This window comes from Aotus nancymaae, unplaced genomic scaffold (genome assembly GCF_030222135.1).
Source record: "Aotus nancymaae isolate 86718 unplaced genomic scaffold, 86718_ANA_hifiasm-v0.15.2.pri h1tg000033l, whole genome shotgun sequence".
NCBI classification, from domain to species: domain Eukaryota; kingdom Metazoa; phylum Chordata; class Mammalia; order Primates; family Aotidae; genus Aotus; species Aotus nancymaae.
The window spans coordinates 24,951,575-24,977,478 of NW_026988447.1; the positions used below are offsets into that span (position 1 = coordinate 24,951,575).

Below are 25,904 nucleotides of genomic sequence, written 5' to 3' on the forward strand. Positions count from 1 at the left end.
ATTCCCAGGTGGAACTTGAAATGAGGCTGTAATGAACTTGAACTTGCAGGAAGGATTATCTCATACATGCATATAAAAGTGTTCAGATACTGTAGTGGTGTTTCCAGATGCTAAAGTCACTCACTTCTTCAGAAGCAGGTAAAAAGTAGAGTATTGTGGTTGAGCATATTGTTACATTGAGCATGGGGCAGCCAGCCAGATTTTGTTTTATTTTACTTTATACTTAACAAAGGTTAACAGAGCGGCATACAGCATGATCAGATATTTTTTTAAATGACCGCTATAAAAATATTTCCTTCAGAAGTTTCCAAATTAATGCATAAAACAGCAATGTTTTCCAAAGAAAATACGTGAAGGTGAGGGTTGATTACAATTATAAAATATTTCTAAGAAACAGAGCAGATTTTCCCAGTGTCGTAAGAATTCCCTAAAAGCATTTGGGCTTTTAGGAAAACAAACTCATTCTTTCAGCTGTCCCATTTTATTTTAAAACACTAAATTATATTCTGTGAGCATGAATGATACATTCAAGTGGAAACAGATTAGGCCTCAAGTGGACTAGAGAATAGTCACTGGAATCTATGCTGCTGATAAAAATCAGCCCAAGAAATCAAAGAACACCTGAATTTGGGTTGACATTATAACATTCTTGCTCTCTGGTAGAGGTTAGCAATTAGCAACTTATTACCCTCCCAGAATTTCTAGGTCTAGGTTATCTTTCATAGTTTCTTAGAGAAAAATTGGGGGATTCAGGTTAATTTTGAGTTAAACACTCAAGCATATCTAAATTATTTTCCGAGTAGGTAGGCCATGATTATAGGTACAATTTTAACTTTTCTCTGTGTGGGAATGTGGTAGCCACCCTTGGGACAAAGGACGTAAGTCAGGATGACAATTTTTCCCAGCAAAACAATGACACTGGCATCAATATCACCAGTGTTGATAAAATGCGTATTTCTTTTCTGTTAATGACACAACGTTACCATCCACTTAACGTTTTTTGGTAGATACAGACTCATCATCTCTCTTCAGATTCTCCCTCCTGATTGCTTTCTGGAAGCCTGGCCTTTGTGTTGACTTTCCAAATTCATGTTTCAAAAATACATATCTGATCTGTGCACCAGCTGCTTAGGAATAGTTCAGTGGCCTGTCACAAGTTTCCTCGTCCATCTCCCTCTCCTTTTCCTTCTTGACAATTTTGTCTTCCCAGCCAACCCTCAGGGTCCTTGAAGTCACTGCCTGCCATGTCCTCCCCACTTCTCTGCCTAATAAACTCCCACATCTTTGTGAAGTCTCTCCCATACAGTACCTCTTCTGTGATGGTTCATTGTTCCTTTGTCTATGCTTGAATGTCACTGTATGGACATTCATGCTGAGACTGATGTTTTAATACCGATTTGGGTATCATTTCTCCCATTAGTCTTTGAGCCCTGAAGGCTGGAACTTTATCTTTCCAGCATCTAGTACAGTGCCTGGTACATGGTGAAGGAAGAGTTAGAAATTAAGAGTTAGAATTTGACAAGCAAATATAGAATTGCTGAAGTAGAATAGACTTTAGGCATACAGAGAGTACCTAGGGCAATTTTCTTAAATAACATGTTAGTAAGTCAAGTTTAAGTACACACCACTAGTCACTGAGAGCAATAGGTTCAGAACCCACTTCCCTGATGTTTCCTTTACTGCTCTTTTCTTTGCATAAGCATGGTTCCCATTTGCCAAATCCCATTGTTTTTAATACTTTTTTCCTTAAAAGGAGCCTTTTTCCCCAGTATCTCTGCTTAAATCTCATCAACAGAGTTCTTACATTCGTTATAAAGCTCTAAAATTACTATATGGAGAATTTATAGAAAAATCTGGGGAAATAAGTGATTTGTACATGTCTTGTCTCTTGGAAATGTTTTATGTCTGTAAGTGTTTCCAAAAGGGTAATATACAATACTTATTTAGCACAGCAAAGTTAATGTCATGTTTTTTAGAAATATATCTAAAGAATAACAAAAATTGTTTGTTTATATTTATTAACACGGAACAACATAGGTTATGTTGTATTCAGGCAGCACTTTTTGGACAAATAAATTTTAAGTAAGTAATTCTTCAGGAATAAATAAGCTAGTTTAATAAAAAGAGCAATGGCATGTCTCTTTATAAATCATTATGCAGTTAACAATTTATTCTGCATCCAATCTCTTTAATCTTCATTATCTAAATTATAATAAATAGAATATTTAAAGTTATTAAAGGTATAAATTTTGGGACAATTTGTGAGGTCTCTTTTGTAAAATAGTATTTAAATATAATGTTAGTCTGATAAAATAGTCTATTCTTGATTAAAAAAAGACTTGAGTGTTGGTTCTAAGGAAGTCAGAACATTTTGTTTCAGTCTAATGTGTCATTTTACACTTTTTGCAAAGTAAAACCATCAAACAAAAATGGAGAGATGAGGACAGTGTCATTATCTTTACTTGTAATTATAAGAAGTCCACATTGCTGTCTTGTAATGATAGGTTCTAGACCCATAAGTTTTTTTAAGAACCCTAGATTTCATCATGTACAAAGTGAAAAGAAAACTAAACATTTATTCAGGTCAAAAAACCAAACAAAATATTTAATCTAAATGTATACATACAAGAATAATACATTTTTGTAAGAATTATTTAGACAAATTGAATTGATTTTCTACTTAGCTTTGTGAGCCATCACAATCTTGGTATGTGGATATCTATTTAGGTAAATGGTTTATTTTCTAATTAGTTGGTGGGTTTAAACTTGTTTTAAAACCCTTGTAGAGCAACACTGATGTTAAATAGTGCTCCAAGAGAAAAATATTTTTAATCTATATATCCTTAGAATATCACAACATACATTGTAAGACATTTTTATGTATTTAAAGTGAATAAAAAATAGATGTGCATTTCAAAAAAATTACAAAGCAAAAACCTGTGAAACAACCACCCAAGTCCAAGAAATAGCATGGTGGTAGCTCCCAGAAGACTCATTTATATATTAAAGTCTTAGGAAAACTCTACCGTAAAGAAACGTAACTTTTGTTAACCCAGCATATAGTATTCTATAATAATACTCGGAATACTACATGGGAAAGTCTGTCTTGGAAAATTAGGCAATTTAAGCACTGTGAATTTTAGCGAGTAGATAAAGTGATGGCATTATATTCAAAACAATGTTTAATTAAAGTATTCAATGTATTCTTGGCTGTAGCTTTTTTTTTTAGAATTAATGTTCTTTTATTAATATTTGTTTGTTTGTGGAGGAATAGAGGGAGGAGACAGAAACCTATATATTTGTTTTTTTGTTGTTTTTTTTTGAGACGGAGTTTCACTCTTATTACCCAGGCTGGAGTGCAATGGCGTGATCTTGGCTCACCGCAACCTCCGCCTCCTGGGTTCAGGCAATTCTCCTGCCTCAGCCTCCTGAGTAGCTGGGATTACAGGCATGCGCCACCGTGCCCAGCTAATTTTTTGTATTTTTATTAGAGATGAGGTTTCACTATATATTTGTTTTAACTTCTATAAATATGCAATTTCTCTAGTTTACATATCTCAACACAGAAGAACATGTGTTATACTCAAGTAAACAGGTAGCAATTTCTGGAGAAATAAATGTTAAATAAGTAATTCCTAGGGAATAAATAATTTAGTTTAATAAAAAAGAGCAACAACATTTCTCTTTAGAATTCATTATGCATGTTAATAATTTATTCTGAAGATAATCTCTTTAATAATTATCTGTGAGTAATTAAATCTATGGGTTCCTCATCAGATGATGATGGGTGGTTGGTTGTATCTGTGGACACAGAGGGCCGACTGTAAGGCACTTGAGCATCTTCAGATTTTGCTATCCATGGTGGTCCATCTGGAGCCAATCCACCATCCTACAGGTACCAAGGGATGATAGTATTTAATATATGCCAAGCATGCTAAAGATTCTGTACATATTCATGTTTTTTGTGTATACAAATTTAACTTTCACATTAACCTATGTATAATGATGATATTATCCCCATTTTAAATATTACAAAATGAATCTTTAGCAAAGTATAGCTTGTCTAAATAACACAGGTGGGAAGAGAATAAGCGTGATTCAGACCTAGGATTGTCTGAGTCCCCAGTAGATAAGCACTACACTATAGGCGTGTATACCATGGAGTTGAGAATCCCATAATATATATAGAATCACTATGTGCTGTGTACAGTGATTTCAGTGCTGTGTCTACTCAAAATTTCTAAAAACCTAATATTTATAGAATTATAAGAATCTACTGACTAATCTATAATTTTTTAAATTATTCCTTTCATTAACATTTTTCCAATAAGAAGTATTTCAAAGTAGTGAGAGAGATAGTTAATCCTTTTACCAGAATTGCATCCTTTGGTTACAATATCCTAAAAAGGTTAAGAATCCTGGTAAATTTTGCCTACAGATTGCTACAGAAGCATGTCTTAGGTAACTACTAGATTGTTTGGAATCTCATTTGTACTAAGTCAATTCTTCCCTATCCCCTAGCCAACTTTTTGGCAGCAGTCGTCAGTGACTTTTTTGCTTTTATTTAGAAAAAATGAAATGAAAAAATAAAACCATTCAGCCATGTGATGCTGGAGCCTAACAACAGTAATTCATCACCTGATGAAAAGTCATAAAATCAGCTTCCAATATCAACGGTATTTTACGTGGATATGAACACAGGCTGTTAGTTGATTGTTTTGTGATTTTGAGTAATGAGATATGGTATCTGAATTGCCTTTCATAATCCTTGCTACTTTGTATTTCAGTGTATTTTACAAATTGCCACCTATGAATTTGTCACAGAATGAATTTCTGCTTATTCATATATTCATCTTTCTGGAAAGAAATATATTTAGTGCCCACCACATACTCACATTTTAGCCAAGTGTATCTATTGTACCAAGTCTTGAGTACCAATCATAGATGATATGGTTAGTTTTATGACTTGCATTTCTTCATTCTTTTTTTCTTCCTTCAGAATTTGACATACACAATATATACTTCTTGATGCAGTCACAACTACTTACTGTTGTTGCTTTTTGAATCTATTTTCTTCCTATCCCTTTACAGTTTTACTTCCAAACCACCAGTCCACTTAACCTGTATGGTTATAAATCACAGATAACTACTTGCTTGTCAAAGCCAGTGATGTAGAAAAAAATAACCTTATTTGTATTAGATTTCTATTTCTCAACTTGAGTCATGTGTAGACCTCTTTAAGGAAAAGCAATTATTGCATAACTTCCTTTGGATATAAATTATCTTTATTATAATGTTTCTTACAGATACACAAATATAAAACCAGACATAAACTTCCTATGTCTTTAGTTTTCATGCAACTATAAGCCAAAACAATTATACAAATTGCATAAAACAAAATCAACAAAATTTGAGTTATGATTTATATACTATAACATGACACTGTTTTGCTGAAATTAAAATACATGTAACAACAGGTCAGATTGCCTATGTTTTTTTACCTTAAAAATTGCTACATTACCTGTTTAAAAATTACTATAAAATACTTTCTGGTAACATGTGCTATAAGTTTGGTTTGCTGCCTCTTAGCTCCAAAGCTTCATCTATGCAGTAAGCCAGCTTCTTGTATTCTCTCACTGCCCGTGGTGATAGCATCTCAAAGTTGTTGACAATGTAATAGTAAACAACGATGTAAGTCTTAATTACTTGTCTGTTGCCCAAAATTCTGCCATTTCTTCCCTCTCAATGTGTCCTTTGGCTTTAACACATTTTCTCTGACACTCTGGTCCTATTTTATTTGTCTCACACCTTGATTATTTCAGTATTCTTTGCAATAATCTCACTGGTTTTCTGCTTCCAACCGCTCTGCTTCAATCTACCCTGCATAGTATTTTCAAGCTAATATTTTAAATCCAGGTATGCCACGTGTAATTTATGATCTTGCAGTGGCTTTTCTTTGCCTGGCTCTCAAGCTCCTTTTGCTTCTGCTGGTTACCCACCTCATCTGCCCATCCCTTTGTCAGACTCCCACCCACCCCCACTTCTCTCTCCCACTTATCTTTCACCCTTAGTTCACATAAATACCTGCCCCCTCCAACTCATACAGCAAACATGTAACACACGAACATAACAAACACCACAAATCCTTGCCTCTCTTTTTTTCCTTTTTTTTTTTTTGTAAAGATGAGGTTTCACCATGATGGCCAGGCTGGTCATGAACTCCTGAACTCAGGTGATCCACCCACCTCAGCCTCCCAAAGTGCTAGGATTACAGGCGTGAGCCACCGCGCCCGGCCTTTTTCCTTTTTAATGCTATTGCCTTTCACCAGATGCCCTTCTTCCATCCCTCCATGTAAATCCTACTGGGACAATAGGCATGAACTGGGGCTATCACAGGTCACCCTAAGACTAAGCCCACTCTGATAACTGTTTAGGTTCAGAACATGTATTTCATTTACAGAGAATATTACCTATTACTCTCTAAATATTCTGAGTGTGTTGAGCTGTCTTGCATATTCTGTAAGGCCATGTGTGCAAGTACTATAATCTACAGAGTTTCTTGTACAATGGAGAATGCAGAAAAAGAAAGTATAGCACAGTTGTTCAGAGCACAGACTTAGGAGACAGAAGGAACTGAATTCAAATGCTCTATCTCTACCTCATACTTTGCCAGTGTGAGTTTGGACATACTACTTAATATCTCTGAGTTTTCGAATTTGCAGAATGGATCTTTGTACCTACCTCACAGGAGTGGTATGAAAACTAAAGGTTATGACTGGGGTGAAGTGATGAGCATTGGTAAAATAGTCAGTGCTTAATACATAATAACTTTTATGATTAACTTTTTTCGAATTTAGTTGATGATTTCTGAGTGTTCATTTCCTTTCTTCTATATCCTGGAATTCTTAGTGGCTTATAAATTGGTGCAACAGCAGCCACAGTGGCAGCTTCAGAAAGGCTAATTTCATACTATAATTGTCTAGGAAAAGAAACGAAAATATCCTGGGGATTGCTGGGGAATAGAGATTTTGTTTCATATCTGAGCTATCTCTGCCTCTGCTCCTTTGCATTCCCTGGGAGTATTTCTGCACAGGAATGTCTCACAATGTATAAAACCTGAAAAGTAAGAAAGCAACTCTTTCCTCTCTGTTACAGATGGGCACAAGAGGAGAGATTCTGCTTTATTATGTGGGAGTTGAGGAGTATCATTCATCTAACTGTTCTACACATAATCTCTACTCTACACCCCATGGACTACTAATGAGATCTTGGTCCTTCTCTGGAGGCCTCTGCTTTTTCATCTGAAAAATGAAGGGGGTTGGACCTGGTGATCTCTAAGGGTGCCTTCTAACTCTAACAACAGTCTGAGTAGAAGAAAAGCTTTAAGCTTTTAGCAGATTGGCAGAAGCCTAAACAAAAGAGTGAGAAAAAAAAAATACCCGTTTTCCAAGCTCCATGTCTTCATGTCTTACTCAATTGAACAGAATAGTCAATACAGAATGTCATTTCTGACTGATGTGCAACAAAGCACAAACCAAATGGATAGAAAAAGAAACTGTGGTGCCCTTAGAATTCTCTTGGCTCTACTAGGATAACACTACTGAAACACTCTGTATTTTTATCAAAAAAGTTAACTCTGAGCAAATTACCACTGTTGGCTCCAAGTGATATTTTGTACTCTCCCTGATAGCCGTCTTCTTGACAAACAACTAGCCATTTCAAGCATTGGTGCAGAGAACTGTTGCAAGTGTCAGAAGTGATGGCTCTGTTAGACCAAGTCTGATTATCTGCTTCTGTGTAGTTATAAGAGAGAGAGAGAAGAGAGAGAGAGAGAGAGAAGAAAGGGAAAAAAAAGTATCTGAGATAAAATACTGTCTCCTCAGTCTTGGAGTTTTTAATTGCTACCTTTGTCTATAATCCTTGTAAAGTGAGCTCTCTAAGATGCTAATTCACTCACTCCCATCTTTAATACGGGGTTGCTCGTTCATTTCCATTTCTCTTGCCTTACTCCAGACCTTTATGACTTTTCACCCAGACCACTGCAGTAGTCACTTAATACCCTTTTCTCTAGTCCTTTATCTTCCAATCTACTTTTCACATTCCCATCAAAGAGTAGTTTCTTAAAGTTCAAAAAAGATTTTCTCCCCACTATATACAGAATAATTTGAAAATTACCTAGAATTTAGGGGCCTCTGCCATTTCAGGATCAATCATCTTTTCCAACCGTATCATCCTCTCCTCTTTCTTTTAACTCTAGCCTCTATTCAATTTGGATTATTCATAATTCTCTGTATATGTCTTTAAATTTTCTTTATTAATACCTTTGTTCATGCTGTTCTTTCTTTCTTCTGAGTTGGTTACCGACCTCCTTCAACTCTACTACATTCATGCATCTTTTAGGCACCAATTTGGCTTCCACAGGAACCCATGGAGATGCCCATGAATTCTCAAGGCCAAGCTAATCTCTTTCTCTTCTGGGCCAGCACTTAGTTCTGTTGCTCTCATCAGTCTTCGATTGTAGTTGATTTTAATTTTAACAAAGGTCTAAAATATCGTATATGCTCAACAAATACTGTTTCTGAAATTAAACTGGCATTCCAGGTCATCTTGTCAAACTTGTTCCTCAGCTTACAATAAAAGTTTAAGTTGCCATAAATGACATTTTTCTTATTATACAATGTTATTAATAGAACCCAGATTTGGAAAGGTAGGGGACCACAGAATTTTGGCCCTTCTCAAAGTTTGTGTGTAGAATATTGGTTCACATTTTATTACCAATAAAAAAGTTGCAGGGTGAAGTAAGTATTGGAAATGCCCCTTTTCTTGCTCACTCCCTCAAAAAAGGCTTTCCTTGATCAATTTTATCGAAAAAAAAGCACTCAACCCTCACTGCTTTCAAGCCCTTTATTCTGTCTTATTTTTCCTCTGGGCATGTTAGCTAAAATAATACATATATTTGTTTGCTTACAGTCTGTGTTTTTGACTAGAATGTAAGTAAGTTTCATAAAAAGAGGAAATTTATCTCCTTTAATTTGTATCCATGTTACTTAAAGCCTAGCACAATGCAGATGCTTAATTAATATCTCTTGACTAAATAAGTAAATTAGAAGTTCTGTTTGAGTTTTCTAACAGAGTTTCCCAGCTTATTTAATTACAGATAGTTTGGGAAATATTATGTCATGGAGTTTTATTTCCTATTCTTAGATGGGTTGAGATGTAAAGATCAAAAATGGAAAGAAATTAATAAAGATTCACAGCCAAGTCACTGTAACTTACAGTGGGACAGTACCAATTTTAAAAAAAAAACTCAATATTAGAAATATAAGAGGAAGTAGCCACCTGGAAACTAGATGGACAGCTTTTTTTTTCTTTTTATTATTATACTTTAAGTTCAAAGTTACACGTCCAGAACATGCACGTTTGTTACATAGTTATACCCATGCCATAATGGTGTGCTGTATCCATCACCCTGTCATCTACATTAAGTATTTCTCCTAATGCTATCCCTCCCCTAGCCCCCAGCCCCTCAATAGCCCCTGGTGTGTGATGTTCCCCTCTCTGTGTCCATGTGTTCTCATTGTTCAACTCCCACTTACGAGTGAGAATATGCAGTGTTTGGATTTCTGTTGTGTTAGTTTGCTAAGAATGATAGTTTCCAGCTTCATGTCCCTGCAAAGGACATGAACTCATCCTTTTTTACAGCTACATAGTATTCCATGGTGTATATCTGCTACATTTTCTTTCTTTCCACATTTTTCTTTCTTTCTTTTCCACATTTTCTATGTGCCCAGTCTATCATCGATGAGCATTTGGGTTAGTTCCAAGTCTTTGCTATTGTGAACAGTGCTATTGTGAACATATGTGTGCATGTGTCTTTATAAAAGAATTATTTATAATCCTTTGGCTATATACCCAGTAGTGGAATTGCTGGGTCAAATGGTATTCTAGTTCTAGATCCCTGAGAAATTGCCACACTGTCTTCCACAATGGTTGAACTAATTTACACTCCCACCAACAGTGCAAAAGTGTTCCTATTTCTCTGTATCTCCCCCAGCATCTGTCTCCTGACTTTTTTTTTTTTCTTTTTTTTTGAGACAGAGTCTTGCCCTATCACCAGGCTGGAGTGCAGTGGCGCAACCAGCTCACTGCAACAACTCCCTTTTTCTGGTTTCAAGCAATTCTCCTGTCTCAGCCTTCCTGAGTAGCTGGGACTACAGGCATGCACCACCACACCTGGCTATTTTTGTATTTTTAGTAGAGATGCAGTTTCACCATGTTGGTCAGGATGGTCTCAATCTCTTGACCTTGTGATCTCTCTGTCTGCTTTTTAATGATCACCATTCTAACTGGCGTGAGACGATTTCTCATTGTGGTCTAATGGCTAGTGATGATGAGCATTTTTTCATACATTTGTTCATGCATAATGTCTCCTTTTGAGAAGTGTCAGTTCATATACTTTGCCCACTTTTGATGAGGTTATTTTTTTCTTATACATTTGTTTAAGTTCTTTGTAGATTCTGTATATTAGCCCTTTGTCAGAAGGGTAGATTACAAAACTTACCTCGCATTCTGTAGGTTACCTGTTCACTCTGATGATAGTTTCTTTTCCTGTGCAGAAGATGTTTACTTTAATGAGATCCATTTGCCTATTTTGGCTTTTGTTGCCTTTGCTTTTGGTGTTTTAGTCATGAAGTCTTTTGCCCATGCCTATTTCTTGAATGGTAGTGCCTAGGTTTTCTTCTAGGGTTTTTATGGTTTTAGGCCTTATGTTTAAATCTTTAATCTATATGGAATAAATTTTTGTATATGGTATAAGGAAGGGATCCAGTTTCATCTTTCTGCATATGGCTAGCCAGTTTTCCCAACACCATTTCTTAAATAAGGAATCCTTTCCCCTTTGCTTATTTTTGTCAGGCTTGTCAAAAATCAGATGGTTGTAGATGTGTGATGTTGTTTCTGAGGCCTCTGTTCTGTTCCATTGGTCTATATCTCTGTTTTGGTACCAATACCATGCTGTTTTGATTACTATAGACTTGTAGTATAGTTTAAAGTCAGGTGGCCTGATGCCTCCAGCTTTGCTTTTTTCACTTTGGATTGTCTTGACTATGAGGGATCTTTTTTGGTTCCACATGAAATTTCAGGTGGTTCTTTTCCAATTTTCTGAAGAAAGTCAATGTAGCTTAATGGGATCTATAAATTACTTTGGGCAATATGGCCATTTTCACAATATTGATTATTCCTATTCATAAACATGGAAAGTTTTTCCATTTTTTTTGTTCTGTCTTATTTCCTTGAGCAGTGGTTTTTAGTTCTTCTTGAAGAGGTCCTTCACATCCCTTGTTAGTTGTATTCCTAGGTATTTTATTCTTTTTCTAGCAATTGTGAATAGGGGTTCACTCATGATTTCACTGTTTGTCTGTTATTGGTGTATAAGAATGCTTGTGATTTTTGCACATTGATTTTGTATCCTGAGACTTTGCTGAAGTTGCTTATCAGTTTAAGGAGATTTTGGGCTGAGATGATGGGGTCTTCTAAATATACGATCATGTCATCTCCAAATAGAGACAATTTGACTTTCTCTTTACCTATTTGAATACACTTTATTTCTTTTTCTTGACTGATTGCCCTGGCCAGAACGTCCAATACTATGTTGAATAGGAGTGGTGAGAGAGGGCATCCTTATCTTGTGCTGGTTTTCAAAGGGAATGCTTCTAGTTTTTGCCATTTCAGTATGATACTGGCTGTGGGTTTGTTGTAAATAGCTCTTATTATTTTGAGATATATTTAGATGGACTTCTTTATTATAACTCTGAGTAGATACTGAAGTTCTGGGAAGCCAGGTGTAAGGTTTTCCCAATGACCATAATCAGAAATAGTATGTTGGATACAAAATCTAGTTCCAGATAATTAAAAATTCTTAGGGTTATTAGAAATTAAAAGGCAGTACAAAGGCATTTTGGCATAGTCATTTTGACAGTCATTGGTGTTGATAAAATGTTCCTAACTAGTAGTGTTGTGTTTATATGTTCCTTAGAAGGCTTTAAAACAAATAACCATGTGAAGAAGGGGTCAATTCAGGAGATGTATACACTGCATTAACATTTATATAGGTACGTACACTCTTGAGAACTTCATAACATTGAGCTTTAAAATTATATGCAAAGGTGCTACTTCAAACCCACTATCAGCAGCACAGATGTTCTCATTTATTTTGACATTAATGGTTAGGTGCTCAGAAATTTAATTTTGGCTTCATTTTCTTACTAAAGGACTAAGAATACTTTGCAAAAATTTCTGATTATGTCACAAAATGGGAAGGTGAGTTTTCTAACTGGGTTACTTTTCTACAGTACCCACATCCTGTCCCTAAACACCTTTCTCTTCAGTTTTACATTCAGATGAATTGGAGAATACTTTGTGGTTGTGGACTCTGACTTACTAAGGATTTTTTCATAAACAGTAAAACTTATCTATTGTATGACTGACCTTTAACTCTGAAGTATTTTTTGTTCTCCTGAGAAACAACAACAAAAAGGTGGTGAAATATTCCATGTCATTCTTGGATCTTCCGTATTTATCTCTTTCTCTGTGCCTCCAAACATACTCATGTCATATATCCCAAAGCAGTTCCATCAATCCTGTTGGCTAGGTGAGGTTCTGTGCTGTCTTTTTTATTTTTTTCCTTTCATCATCAGTGTTCTGAACACAGTCATTCCATAGAATAGAATGCTGCCTTCCATTCCTTCATCAGCTGCTTGTAACCTAATCCCTGTTCCTAAAATTTAACTGCAAGTCAAAGGCTACAAGTCACAAAATCAGGGGTCAGGTAACCTTGTTTCCTTTGTAGCCTCCTTGCTCCACCTGCAGCTTTGACACATACTTACAGAGTAAATCTTTGAATCTATAACTGTTTTTCATGTCACTGCTTACCATCTGCCTTCTTCTCTAGCCAAACAAATGTAAGCATTCCCCCAAAATTTTGCCCTCAGCCCTTGTCTGTGTGATATATTCCCTGTATGGGTGATTTCATCTAATTAACCTATGTTTTGCATGAAATATAAGGAATAGAGCTATGGCATAGATAGATCCTGTCCAAACCTACCTTTTTATTATCCATGTCTAACTAAAGTCATGCACCACACTTAGCATGTCTAAATATATTTTGTCTAAAACCTGAAAATAATTTTTTAAATTGTTTCTCTTTCTGATCTTCTATCTAAAATCTTAATTGTACTCTATTTTTACATTACTTCTGTTTCGGAGCCTGTAACTTCCTTGCCTTTCCTCTTCATCCCCGGTTCAAGCCCTCACCATTTCTTACTTTTACTTTTGCATAGCCTCCTAATTGGTCTCCATGTCTCTAGTTTATTCCATTCTTGTGCTTCAGTCCTGGCTTAAGCCACCCTACTTATTCATGCTAGATGCCATCCTGCAACACAGCTAATCACATTACTTTGCTGCTCACGATTCTTCAAGTATTTGCCCACCCTTCATCTACAGAATAATGTCTAAGTGTTTGTCATCAACCACAAACATTTACAACATAGCTTCATCTCATTTTATTAAAGTTCTTATAGCAAATATATTTTAGGAAATGTGTAAAATAGAAAAGCAGCAAAAAATATCCTAGCATTTAATTTTCTTTTTTTCATTGGTTTCTTTTCTACCTTACTATAATCAAAGCTAGCTGCGGATCATTCCCAAATACAGCTGCCATTCTCCTTTCCATGCCTTTAGTTATACCCCTCTATCTCACCTAATTTCTAATCCTTGAAACCCTATTTGACCTTCACTATATGTCACAAAATTCTGTTTCTCTAAGAAAACTTCCCTGATGTTTCAATCTTTGTGGAATAAATTAATGATGATATATGTAAAGCATTTTGAGTTACACCTTGAAAATTATTCTTCTCTGGTATATTTTATATTTTACCTTTTTCATACTCATGTAGCTGCTGCATTTTTTTTTTTTAGCAATGTACATGTTATTCCAAAAACTAAACCATAAGATTCTTAAATGTATCTTATTCTCTTTCTCTAGGATTTGCATCACTTCCAGAAGTTGATAGCATAAATTGTAGTATCATGATGTTTGTATGCTATAATGGAATAAAGAGAAAAATTAGGAAATAAAAGTGAGAAAAGAATAAAGATGGAGGAAAGAGAGAGATCCTATCCTTTTAGGGGAGATGATGAATGCTCTAATACTTCCTGGAACAAAAACTCCAAATTGATTATTTTGGAAGATCTGACTCAAATAATCAGTCGAGGTTAATACTTGAGAATATACAACACTGGGAATCCTGGTATTTGATGCTGAACCAGTTCATAGCTCCATCCTTTTCAGATTCAGCAAAGAACAGAAGCAAGATTCTGTCACTGAGAGAAGTTGGTAGGATTCAAACCTAATAGAATTGTCCGTGGAAAAGGGGGTTGAGAAACTTGAGAAACAAGTTAAAAAACAAGAGATTGTGCAAACAGAGGCTGTAGATAAACTTCCTCCTTGAAATTCAAGAGCTTCAATCTCTTCCTGATGAGCAGTTGAAAATATTTCCACTTCCCTGCAGTTGGATAAGCACCACTGCTATTTTGACAAGCTTGGCTCCCTGTATGTGGCTCCCAGCTGAATTTTTATTCCAGGAAAGCTCTTTAAGAAGTATTTTTACTATACCACTAGCATTGTGCACTGGTTGCTTTGCCACGTGTCTAAATGGATATATTAGGAGTTAATGAAACTTAATAGAGGAGCAACCATGGTAAAAGACAGGAAAACAGCTTCTGACAGTAGGAGAACAAGTGACGGTAGATGACAGGCAGCAGTGAAGATCTTGCCAAGTGGTCTGACTTGTTGATGGATGACTATGAAGTGTAGAGAATACAGAAGCATCATGGAGGACTGAGGTGTTTGTTTGTTTAACACAGATGTCTGAGAGTGGGTGAGTGTCATTTCCTGTGATAGAAAGAAAGGGAAGAGCTGATCTGAGGTGGCAGCAGAGTAAACAGGACTTGTTATGTTTTAGCCTTGTTACCTAACACGTCTGTTAGACAGCTAAGTGGACATTCAGTACATGTGTCTGTAATGCAGCATAAAATGACATTAAAGTCATGGAACTGTTTGAAATAAAGAAAATATATGTAAAACTAAAAGATGCTGTCCTGAATCCTGGGGCATTTCAATATTAGAGAGAAAGAAAAAGAGCCAGAACTGAGCAATGGCAAGGTACTCACTAGCTGTGTAAGACCTGAGATTTGGCACAGGAAGGGAAACAAAAGGGATTTTTTTTTTTTTTTTTGAGATAGAGTTTTGCTCTTCTTGCCCAGACTGGAGTGCAGTGGCCCAATCTCAGCTCACTGCAACCTCTGCCTCCCTGTTCCAGTGATTATCTCGCTTCAGCCTCCCGAGTAGCTGGGATCACAGGCACCCACCACCACATCTGGCTAATTTTGCATTTTTAGTAGAGATGGGGTTTCACCATGTTAGCCAGGCTGGTCTCAAACTCCTGACCTCAGGTGATCCACCCACTTCAGCCTCCCAAAGTGCTGGGATTATAGATATGAGCCACTGTGCCCAACAAAAGGAAATTTTTTTTATTTTTACTATTGACTGTGTTCTGAGTGTCTATATAATTCTCACAATAAGCATATGGGATGGATGTTAGCATTCTTATTTTAAGGGAAGGAACTTCAGTCTTAATGGAGTTAGACAATAGGAGATGAGCTCCTTTTTTTTTCATGTTACTCATGTCCTAATTTTTTTGTTGTTATTGATTTCTGCTACATTTCCCAGGCTACTTTCAGAACTTAGGCTATACTCTAAGGTATATATGGACTATTTTATATATTTTTATTTGTGAGCTCAGAGCAGCCCTGGAGTCAGACTGCCTTCTCAGCTAGGTTTCTTGCTTCACCAGGGAAGCCAGGTGTGATGATGAATTTATCTCCTGGTCTCTGACTAGCGCTTATGAAGAATAGAATCAGAAGGCTTAAACAGTAATTTTATATGTTAATGTCCTCTTAACTGGGAATTAAAGTTATCTTAAATTCCAGGACAGTGACAAACTAGAGCAGTAAAACATGGTTGTTCGCATTGTAAAGTACTTTTACAACAAATACACCTACAGAATGTTTGAGACTAGTCTCCTTCCTTTCATCTGACTGTTATTTTCAAGCAAGTAAAACTAAGTCATCTTGTTGGAGTTTCTGTACAGAGAAAAGCACAATTATATAGTATGGGAACCAGAAAATGAGTTCTGGATATATATCTATATCTACATACCTATTTCTTTGTAGAAGTCCCCTATTTATCTGTCTACTAACTAAGATATGTCAGATGTAATGTTTTCTTTTTATTATTATTTGAGTTCTGGGGTACATGTGCAGAACGTGCAGGTTTGTTACATAGGAATACACGTGCCATGGTGGTTGGTTGTATCTATCACCCTGTCATCTACATTAGGGATTTGTCCTAATGCTATCCCTCCCATAGCCCCTCAACCCTCAACAGCTCCTGGTGTGTGATGCTCCCCTCCCTGTGTCCATGTGTTCTTATTGTTCAACTCTCACTTATAAGTGAGAACATGTGGTGTTTGGTTTTTTGTTCTTGTGGTAGTTTGCTGAGAATAATGGTTTCCAGCTTCATCCATGTCCCTGCAAAGGACAGGAACTCATCTTTTTTATGGTTGCATAATATTCCATGGTGTGTATGTACCACATTTTCTTTATCCATTCCATCATTGATGGGCATTTGGGTTGGTTCCAAGTCTTTGCTATTGTGAACAGTGATGTACTAAACGTATGTGTGCATGTGTCTTTATAGAATGATTTATAATTTGTTGGGTATATACCCAGTAATGTGATGGCCGAGTCAAATGGTATTTCTAGTTCTAGATCCTCAAAGAATCACCACACTGTCTTCCACAATGGTTGAACTAATTTACACTGACACCAAGAGTGTAAAAACATTCCTCTATCTCCACATCCTCTCCAGCATCTGTTGTCTCCTGAAGTTTTAATGATCTCCATTCTAACTGGCATGAGATGGTATCTCATTGTGGGTTTGATTTGCATTTCTCTAATTACCAGTGATGATGAGCTTTTTTTCATGTTTGTAGGCTGCATAAATGTCTCCTTCTGAGAAGTGTCTGTTCATATCCTTCACCCATTTTTTGATACGGTTTTTTTCCTGTAAATTTGTTTAAGTTCTTTGTAGATTTTGAATATTAGTCCTTTGTCAGATGGATAGACTGAAAAATTTTCTCCCATTTATGTAGGTTGCCTGTTCACTCTGATGATAGTTTCTTTTGCTGTGCCAAGCTCTTTAGTTTAATGAGATCCCATTTGTCTATTTTGGCTTTCGTTGCCATTGCTTTTGGTGTTTTAGTTATGAAGTCCTTGCCTATGCCTGTATCCTGAATGGTATTGCCTAGGTTTTCTTCTAGGGCTTTTATGGTGTTAGGTCTTATGTTTAAGTCTTTATAATCCATCTGGAGTTAATTTTAGTGTACGGTGTCAGGAAGGGGTCCATTTTCTGCTTTCTGCAAACTGCTAGCCAGTTTTCCCAACACCATTTATTAAAAAGGGAATCATTTCCCCATTGCTTGTTTTTTTCAAGTTTGTCAAAGATAAGATGGCTGTAGATGTGTGGTGTTATTTCTGAGGACTCTGTTCTGTTCCATTGGTCTATATCTCTGTTTTGGTACCAGTATCATGCTGTTTTGATTACTGTAGCCTTGTAGTAAGTTTGAAGTCAGGTAGCGTGATGCCTCTAGCTTTTTTTTTTTCTTAGAATTGTCTTAGCTATGTGGGCTCTATTTGGTTCCACATGAAATTTAAGGTGATTTTTTCCCAATTCTGTGAAGAAAGTCAATGGTAGCTTGATGGAGATACCATTGATTCTATAGATTACATTGAGTAGTATGGCTATTTTCACAATATTGATTCTTCCTATCCATGAGCAAGGAATGTTTTTCCATTTGTGTTCTCTCTTATTTCCTTGAGCAGAGGTTTGTAGTCCTCCTTGAAGAGGTTCTTCACATTCCTTGTAAGTTGTATCTTTGTAACAACTGTGAATAGGAGTTCACTCATGACTTGGGTCTCTTTTTGTCTATTATTAATTAGTGTATGTAGGAATGCTTGTGACTTTTGCACATTGATTTTGTATCCTGAAACTTTGCTGAAGTTGCTTATCAGCTTAAGATTTTGGGCTGAGAAGATGGAGTCTCCTAAATATACAATCATGTCATCTGATAATAGAGATAGTTTGACTTCCTCTTTACCTATTTGAATATTTGAATACCCTTTATTTCTTTTTCTTGCCTGATGGCCCTGGTCAGAACTTCCAATACTATGTTGAATAGGAGTGATGAGAGAGGGCATCCTTTTCCTGTGTCAGTTTCCAAAGGGAATGCTTCCAGTTTTTGCCCATTCAGTATGATATTGACTGTGGATTTGTCATAAATAGCACTTATTATTTTGAGATATGTTCCATCAATACCTAGTTTATTGAGAGTTTTTAGCATAAAGGGCTGTTGAATTTTGTTAAAGACCTTCTCTGCATTTGTTGAGATAATCATGTGGTTTTTGTCTTTGTTGTTTATGTGATGGATTACATTTACTGATTTGCATATGTTAAAAACTAGCCTTGTATTTCAGGGATGGATCTGACTTGATTGTGATGGATAAGCTTTTTGATGTGCAGTTGGTTGGTTTGTCATTATTTTATTGAGGATTTTTGAATGGATGTTCATCAGGGATATTGGCCTGAAATTTTCTTCTTTTGTTGAGTCTTTGCCAGGTTTTGGTATCAGGATGATGCTGGCCTCATAAAATGAGTTAGGGAAGATTCCCTCTTTTTATATTGTTTGGAATAGTTTCAGAAGGAAGGGTACCAGCTCCTCTTTGTACCTCTGGTAGAATTGGGCTGTGAAACTATCTGGTTCTGGCCTTTTTGGTTGTTAGGCTATTAATTGCCTCCTCAATTTCAGGACTTGTTATTGGTCTATTCAGGGATTGGACTTCTTCTTGGTTTAGTCTTGGGAGAGTGTAAGTGTCCTCAAAATTTATCAATTTCTTTTATATTTTCTGGTTTATTTCCATAGAGGTATTTATAGTATTCTCTGATGGTAGTTTGAATTTCTATGGGATTGGTGGTGATATCACCTTTATCATATTTTATTGCATCTATTTCATTCTCTTCTCTTATTAATCTAACTAGTGGTCTATTTTGTTGGTCTTTTCAAAAAACCAGTTCCTGGATTCATTAATTTTTTGATGGATTTTTCATGTCTCTATCTCCTTTAGTTCTGCTCTGACCATAGTTATCTCTCGTCTTCTGCTGGCATTTGAATTTGTTTGTTCTTGTTTCTCTAGTTCTTTTAGCTGTGACATTATGGTGTCAGTTTTTTATCTTTCCCACTTCTCTTGTGGGCATTTAGTGCTATAAATATCCCTCTCCAAACTGCTTTAAATGTGTCCCAGAGATTCTGGTATGTGGTGTCTTTGTTCTCACTGACTTCAAAGAACATTTGTATTTCTGCCTTCAATTCGTTATTTATCCAGTAGTCATTCAGGAGCAGTTTGTTCAGTTTCCATGTAGTTGTGCAGTTTTGAGTGAGTTTCTTAACCATTTGAATGCACTGTGGTCTGAGAGACTGCTTGTTATGATTTCTGTTATTTTACATTTGCTGAGGAGTGTATTACCAATTATGTGGTCAATTTTAGAATAAGTGTGACGTGGTGCTGAGAAAAGTGTGTATTATGTTGATTTGTAGTGGAGAGTTCTGTAGATGTCTATTCATTCAACTTGTTCCAGAGCCGAGTTCAAGTCCTGGATATCCTTGTTAAATTTCTGTTCAGTTTATCTGTCTAATATTGACAGTGGGGTGTTAAAGTCTTCCACTATTATTGTATAGGTGTCTAAGTCTCTCTGTAGGTCTCTAAGAACTTACTTTATGAATCTGGGTGCTCCTGCATTGGGTACATATATGTTTAGCATTGATCCCTTCTTGTTGCATTGATCTCTTTACCATTATGTAATGCCTTTCTTTGTTGGTTTAAAGTCTGTTTTATCAGAAACTAGGATTACAACCTCTGATTTTTTTTTTTCTTTTCATTTGCTTAGTAAATATTTCTCCATCACTTCATTTTGAGCCTGTGTGTCTTTGCACGTGAGATGGATCTCCTGAATACAGCACACCAATGGGTCTTGACTCTTTATCCAATTTGTCAGTCTGTGTCTTTTAACTGGGGCATTTAGCCCATTTACATTTAAGGTTAATACTGTTATGTGTGAATTGATCCTGTCCTTATGATGGTAGCTGGTTATTTTGCCTGTTAGTTGATGTAGTTTCTTCATAGCATCGATGGTCTTTACAATTTTGTAAGTTTTTTTGGTGGCTGGTACTGGTTGTTCCTTTCCACGTTTAGTGCTTCCTTCAGGAGCTCCTGTAAGGCAGGCCACGTGGTGACAAAATCTCTCAGCAGGTGCTTGTCTATAAAGGATTTTATTATTTCTCCTTTGCTTATGAAACTTAGTTTGGCTGAATATGAAATTCTAGGTTGAAAATTCTTTTCTTAAAGATGTTGAATATTGGCCCCCACTCTCTTCTGGCTTTTAGGGTTTCTGCTGAGACATCTGCTGTTGGCCTGATTAGCTTCCCTTTGTGGGTAACCCAACCTTTCTCTCTGGCTGCCCTTAGCATTTTTTCCTTCATTTCAACCTTGGTGCATCTGATGATTTTGTGTCTTGGGGTTGCTCTTCTCAAGGAGTATCTTGGATACTCCTGTAGTTCTCGTGCTGTGTTTTTCAGCTCCATCAGGTTGTTTTTATTCTTCTCTAAACTGGTTATTATAGTTAGCATTTCATCTAACCTTTCTTCAAGGTTCTTATCTTCCTTGCATTGAGGTAGAACATGCTCCTTTACCTTGGAGAAGTTTGTTATTACCCACCTTCTGAAGCCTGCTTCTGTTAATTCGTCAAACTCATTCTCCATCCAGTTTTGTTCCCTTGCTGGTGAGGAGCTGTGATCCCTGGAGGAGAAAAGGTATTCTGGTCTTTGAAATGTTCAGCCTTTTTGCACAGGTTTCTTCCCATCTTTTTGGATTTATCTACCTTTGTTATTTGAGGTCAGTGACCTTTGGATGGAGTCTCCAAGTGGACATCCTTTTTGTTGATGCTTAAACCTTTTTCTTTCTGTTTGTTAGTTTTCTAACAGGCCCCTCTGCTGCAGATCTGCTGAAGTTTGCTGGAGCTTCCCTGGGAATCACCAGCAGAGGCTGTAGAATAGCAAAGATTGCTGCCTGTTCCTTCCTCTGGTAGCTTCGTCCCAGAGGGGTACCTGCCACATGCCACCAGAGCTGTCCTGTATGAGGTGTCTGTCGGCCCCTGCTGGGAAGTGTCTCCTAGTCAGGATACGCAGGTATCACGGAGCCACTTGAGGTGGCAGTCTATCCCTTTTCAGAGCTTGAACGCTGTGCTGAGAGATCTGCTGCTCTCTTCAGAGCTTCCCAGGCAGGGATGTTTAGATCTGCTGCAGCTATACCCACAACGGCCCGTTTTCCCAGGTGCTCTGTCCCAGGAAGGTGGGGCTCTATTCATTACTCCCTGACAGGCTGCTGCCTTTTTTCAGAGATGCCTTGCCCAGCAAGGACATCTAGTGAGACAGTCTGCCTGCAGCTGCTGAGCTGCGTTGGGCTCTGCCCAGTCTGAACTTCCTGGCAGCATTGGTTACACTGTGAAGAAGAAACTGCCTACTTGAGCCTCAGCAATGGTGGACACCCCTTCTCCCATCAAGCTCAAATGACCTCAGTTGAGCTCAGACTGCTGTGCTGGCTGTGAGAATTTCAAGCCAGTGGATCTTAGCTTGCTGGTCTCTGTGGGGGTTGGACCCACCCAGCAAGACCACTTGGCTCTCTGGCTTCAGCCTCCTTCCCAGGGGAGTGAATGGTCTTGCTGTTGTTCCAGGCACCACTGGGGTATTTTTTTTTTTTTTTTTTTTTAAAGGAAAACCTGCTGTGGCTAGTTCAGTTTCTGCCCTAATGGCCGCCCAGTTTTGTGCTGGAAACCCAGGGCCCAGGTAGTCATATAGGTACCAGAGGGAATCTCCTGGTCTAGGGTTGTGAAGACCCTGGGAAAAGCATAGCATATGGGCTGGAGTGCAGAAAACAGTCCTGAATGGCTTCCCTCAGCTAGGAGAGGGAGTTTCCCAGCCCCTTCTGCTTCCTGGATGAGGTGACATCCCACCCTGCTTTGGCTCACCCTCCTTGGGCTGCACCCACTGTCCAACCAGTCCCAATGAGATGAACCAGGTACCTCAGTCAGAAATGTTGAAATCACCCATCTTCTGCTTCGATGTCACTGAGAACTGTGCACCAGAGCTGTTCCTACTTGGCCATCTTGCCTGAGACCAAATGTAATGTATTTTTGTTTTAATTTCTTTCCAAAATTTTCTTTCAACAAGCTTCATTGCATATTTCAAGCTCCTATCTAGCCAAGCTGGTAGAAAGTTAGTTAATCTCTATTATTTTTCCACTCTTGGCAACCACAAGTCTTGCCTTGCACTAAGCTTTGAGACTTTTCTATATCAGTAATTAGCCACTGATGTGCCCATTTCTTATACATCAAGGTACCATCACGCCCCTTCATTAAACTACATTCAAGCCTAACTCAATACAGGAGAATCTTTGGAGAAGCTGACTAATGACCAAAGGTCAGCCATGCATCCTGCAGCGTTCCCTGCTATTGGGCTCCCTCACCAGGCAAGCAAACAATGAACAAGGCTTCAGCCTCCTGGCCAAACTCTGCCCCTCATCTTCTCCCCTGTCACTGCTGTCTCTCTCTGTGTTTCTCTTTCTCTCTCTACTTGCAAAGATTCTTTTATTCTGTATTACCCTCCCAATGGAAACCTCAAATTTTCTGTCATGAGTAAAGGAAAAATTTAGTTCAGGCAGCTACTGCTTCCAGTACTGCTAAGATTCCCTTGGGCACACATTTTAATCAATAGCCTAAAACAGTAAGAAGAAAAAAAAAGCAGAACAAAATATAAATTGACATATCAAAAAAATTACCACAACTTACATATATTTAAATACAGCGATCATATCACGTATTAGCATTCTTTTATGCAAACAAAACTAACCTTAATCACTTCCTCATATGATTTTTTTCTTCTCAGTCCTTTAATCATTTGTAATATTTCTCTGTGGACTTGATCCAAATATTTTCCTTTCTAAAATTCAAAGATCAAAACTGGAATCAGTTCTTTGAAATGATTTAATAGAAGCAATTATACTCTTAACTCATTATGTCTCTCTCTCATTTATCCTTTTTTTTTTTTTTAAGTAAGCTACTTTTTAAAATTTCATACCAGGCCACTTTTCTAATTGTTCTTGAGTTATAGTTCTGGCCATAGGTACTTCCTTTCTCTTCAAAGCAATGGTTAGACATCCTCTGAAAATCTTATTACTTGGTGTCTGGCTTCTTCTGATGAGAGGATATTTCTATTTTCTAGGGATTTTATAAGATGAAAACATTGAAAGGTAAAAAAAAAGGGTGTAAAAAGCGATAGCAGGGAAAAATTAAATTAATACATTTAAATATATTCATTTTTGTTTTATTTTCAATGTTGAACTTGAAAATAGATAAGACTAAGCATGAACAATTTTAGAGACCAAATACAATTTCAGCATGCCATGTATTCTCTGACTTTGCCCCAAACTCCACTATTTCTTATTGAACACTCAAGTATTCTATTAGTAGAAAAAAATATGCATCTCTAGAGTACTGCAGTTATGTTTTCGTAGGATCAAAGAATCAGAGGAAGGTAAAGATGAAAGTAATTTTAGAGGTTACTGAATCTAATGTTACAACTGACAGGAAACCACATCTCCCTGCTTCTGAGAGGTAGCAGAAAACCTGTGCTTAAGGGATCTCAATCATGAAGTGAAAGGAATATGTTTTTTTTATTAGACAGGCAGGGATGAAAATCCTGATCTGCTACTCGATCAAATTTTGAAACCATTTTTAGCTTATACAGAAAATAGTACCAACCAGTATGACTGTTTATAATAAATAAATATCTAAAATGATGTCATATTGCATGATAGGACATGATACATAGGCGATCTCTCCCTACTTCACACACGTCCGCTGCTTTCCAAGGAGGCTAGACCTTACACTAAATGTCATTTGATTATTTGAAATCAACAATCACTTAATCATAAATTTTCCTCTTCTCCAGTGCAATGAATTCTTCTTATTTTCAATGTCTTTAGTCTTTCTTGATATGCCAGGTTCCCAAACCCCACTATCATCACCCTGGTTACCATGCTCTGCTATCCTCTAGTTTACAGAAACTCTTTCCTTAGAATACCATGTCAAGAAAAACACACATGTGGGTAGAACTCACACCTCCCAGGGTGGCCATTTTGCTTAATGGTGCCCAAGATTGCCCTTTCTTTTGTAGCAGACTTGTCCATAATCACCAGAAATAGTCTATGACGTTCAAAGAAGTGACACTGTCTTATGTCTTTTGAGTAATTTCCTCATTTAGGGGCTTTTCCTGTGATTGACATAATATACTCTAAATTACATTCTGAAATCCGGTTAGAAAGGAGAGAAGACAGGTTAAACATGGCTGGGGATCCTGTGGCCACATAGGCTACATTTACATCTAGTCCAGTGGGAATTATCTGACTGGTGATATTCCTTTATTAAAAATTCCACATTTAAATAAATGCAGTTTTTGAAAAGTTCTGAAACTCTTTTTTTTAATATTCTAATTATAATCTTTGGAAAGTTTAGGTAAATAATTTGTTATCTAAGGGTATTTCGAGTTATTTAACTTCATGGACATTGATCTAAACTGAAAATAAAAATCCTTCTCCATTTATCCTATCAGACTGTGATATAAGCAAACTGTGAATCAGGGAAACTGTATTCTAAAGAATCTTTACTATTTATTGCTATGGAACCATAAGAAAGACCTTTAAATTTATTTCTTCATCTATAAAATGTGTACATTCAGCTCACTCAAAGACTTTTAAAGCCATTTTTACATCTGAGAATCTAAGATTCTGTGACTTCTTGTGCCACTCTCACAGCTCTCATTGATACCAAACCCATTATATCCATTTTTACACAGATCTGCACAGTTTAAATTGGATACAATTCAACAGTCCAGGGCCTGAAACATGGTACTCTATTAATATTGATCCATCAGATAAATGCAAGATATTGGCTGTAAAATCCTAGCTCGTAATTTCAGGATGGTATGCTCATAGCTTCAATCTTGAAGCATGTAATTAAATGTGAAATGGTTTCATTTTATCATAGGAGGAAATCAGGTTGGTGGTCAGAAGGAAAGATTTTTCAATTCAGTTTTAATTGGTAATTTTCCTTTGGGAAGCTTGAAGAGCTGTAGTTAAAGGAATAAGATATCAAATAGCAAAACTATTAATGAATATCCAGCAAGAGAAGATAGGAAGACTCTGATTCTTATTTTTAGAAGTCAAAAATAATTTGAGAGAATGTGTGTGATGGGTGACGTGTGATCTAGGATACAGCATAGTTGCTTGCAGAAAAGAAGGTGAAATAAGCAAATATCATCAAGTCATGCACGTTGGATTATATTTAAGGATCTATCTCCTCATGAAGGCAGTGATGTGTTTAAAAGTGAGACATTTCTTTTTACTTGTTTCTATTTTAAGTGATTGCTTTGACAGGTCTTTGAAAAAAAAGATCATTTTCTATCCTGCAGCTTTAGTAACTACCCTTGTGTCTGATCTTGTCACATTTTCAGTGGAAATATCATTGTGATTTGCTTCCACAGTGATCTACCAGTCAGTGATGGCCAAAACTAACAACATTGGAAGGTCAGAGTACTTTGCAAGCTACCGATTAATTATTT

General features: G+C 36.8%; 1 protein-coding gene and 1 long non-coding RNA gene across 10 annotated transcripts in view; one reads left to right on the forward strand and one right to left on the reverse strand.

Moving 5' to 3' along the window:
* INPP4B (inositol polyphosphate-4-phosphatase type II B) overlaps positions 1 to 25,904 on the forward strand; it is an 851,576-nt gene that overhangs the window by 816,414 nt on the left and 9,258 nt on the right. The window lies entirely within an intron of this gene.
* LOC105718325 (uncharacterized) overlaps positions 1 to 25,904 on the reverse strand; it is a 268,420-nt gene that overhangs the window by 10,600 nt on the left and 231,916 nt on the right. For 3 of the 4 annotated variants that reach the window (XR_010345371.1, XR_010345369.1, XR_010345370.1), the window contains exon 4: positions 23,136 to 23,225. The exons of the other annotated variant lie outside the window; for it this stretch is intronic. This is a non-coding gene — a long non-coding RNA (uncharacterized LOC105718325). The remainder of the gene's footprint in view (positions 1 to 23,135; positions 23,226 to 25,904) is intronic. 4 annotated transcript variants of the gene reach the window in all.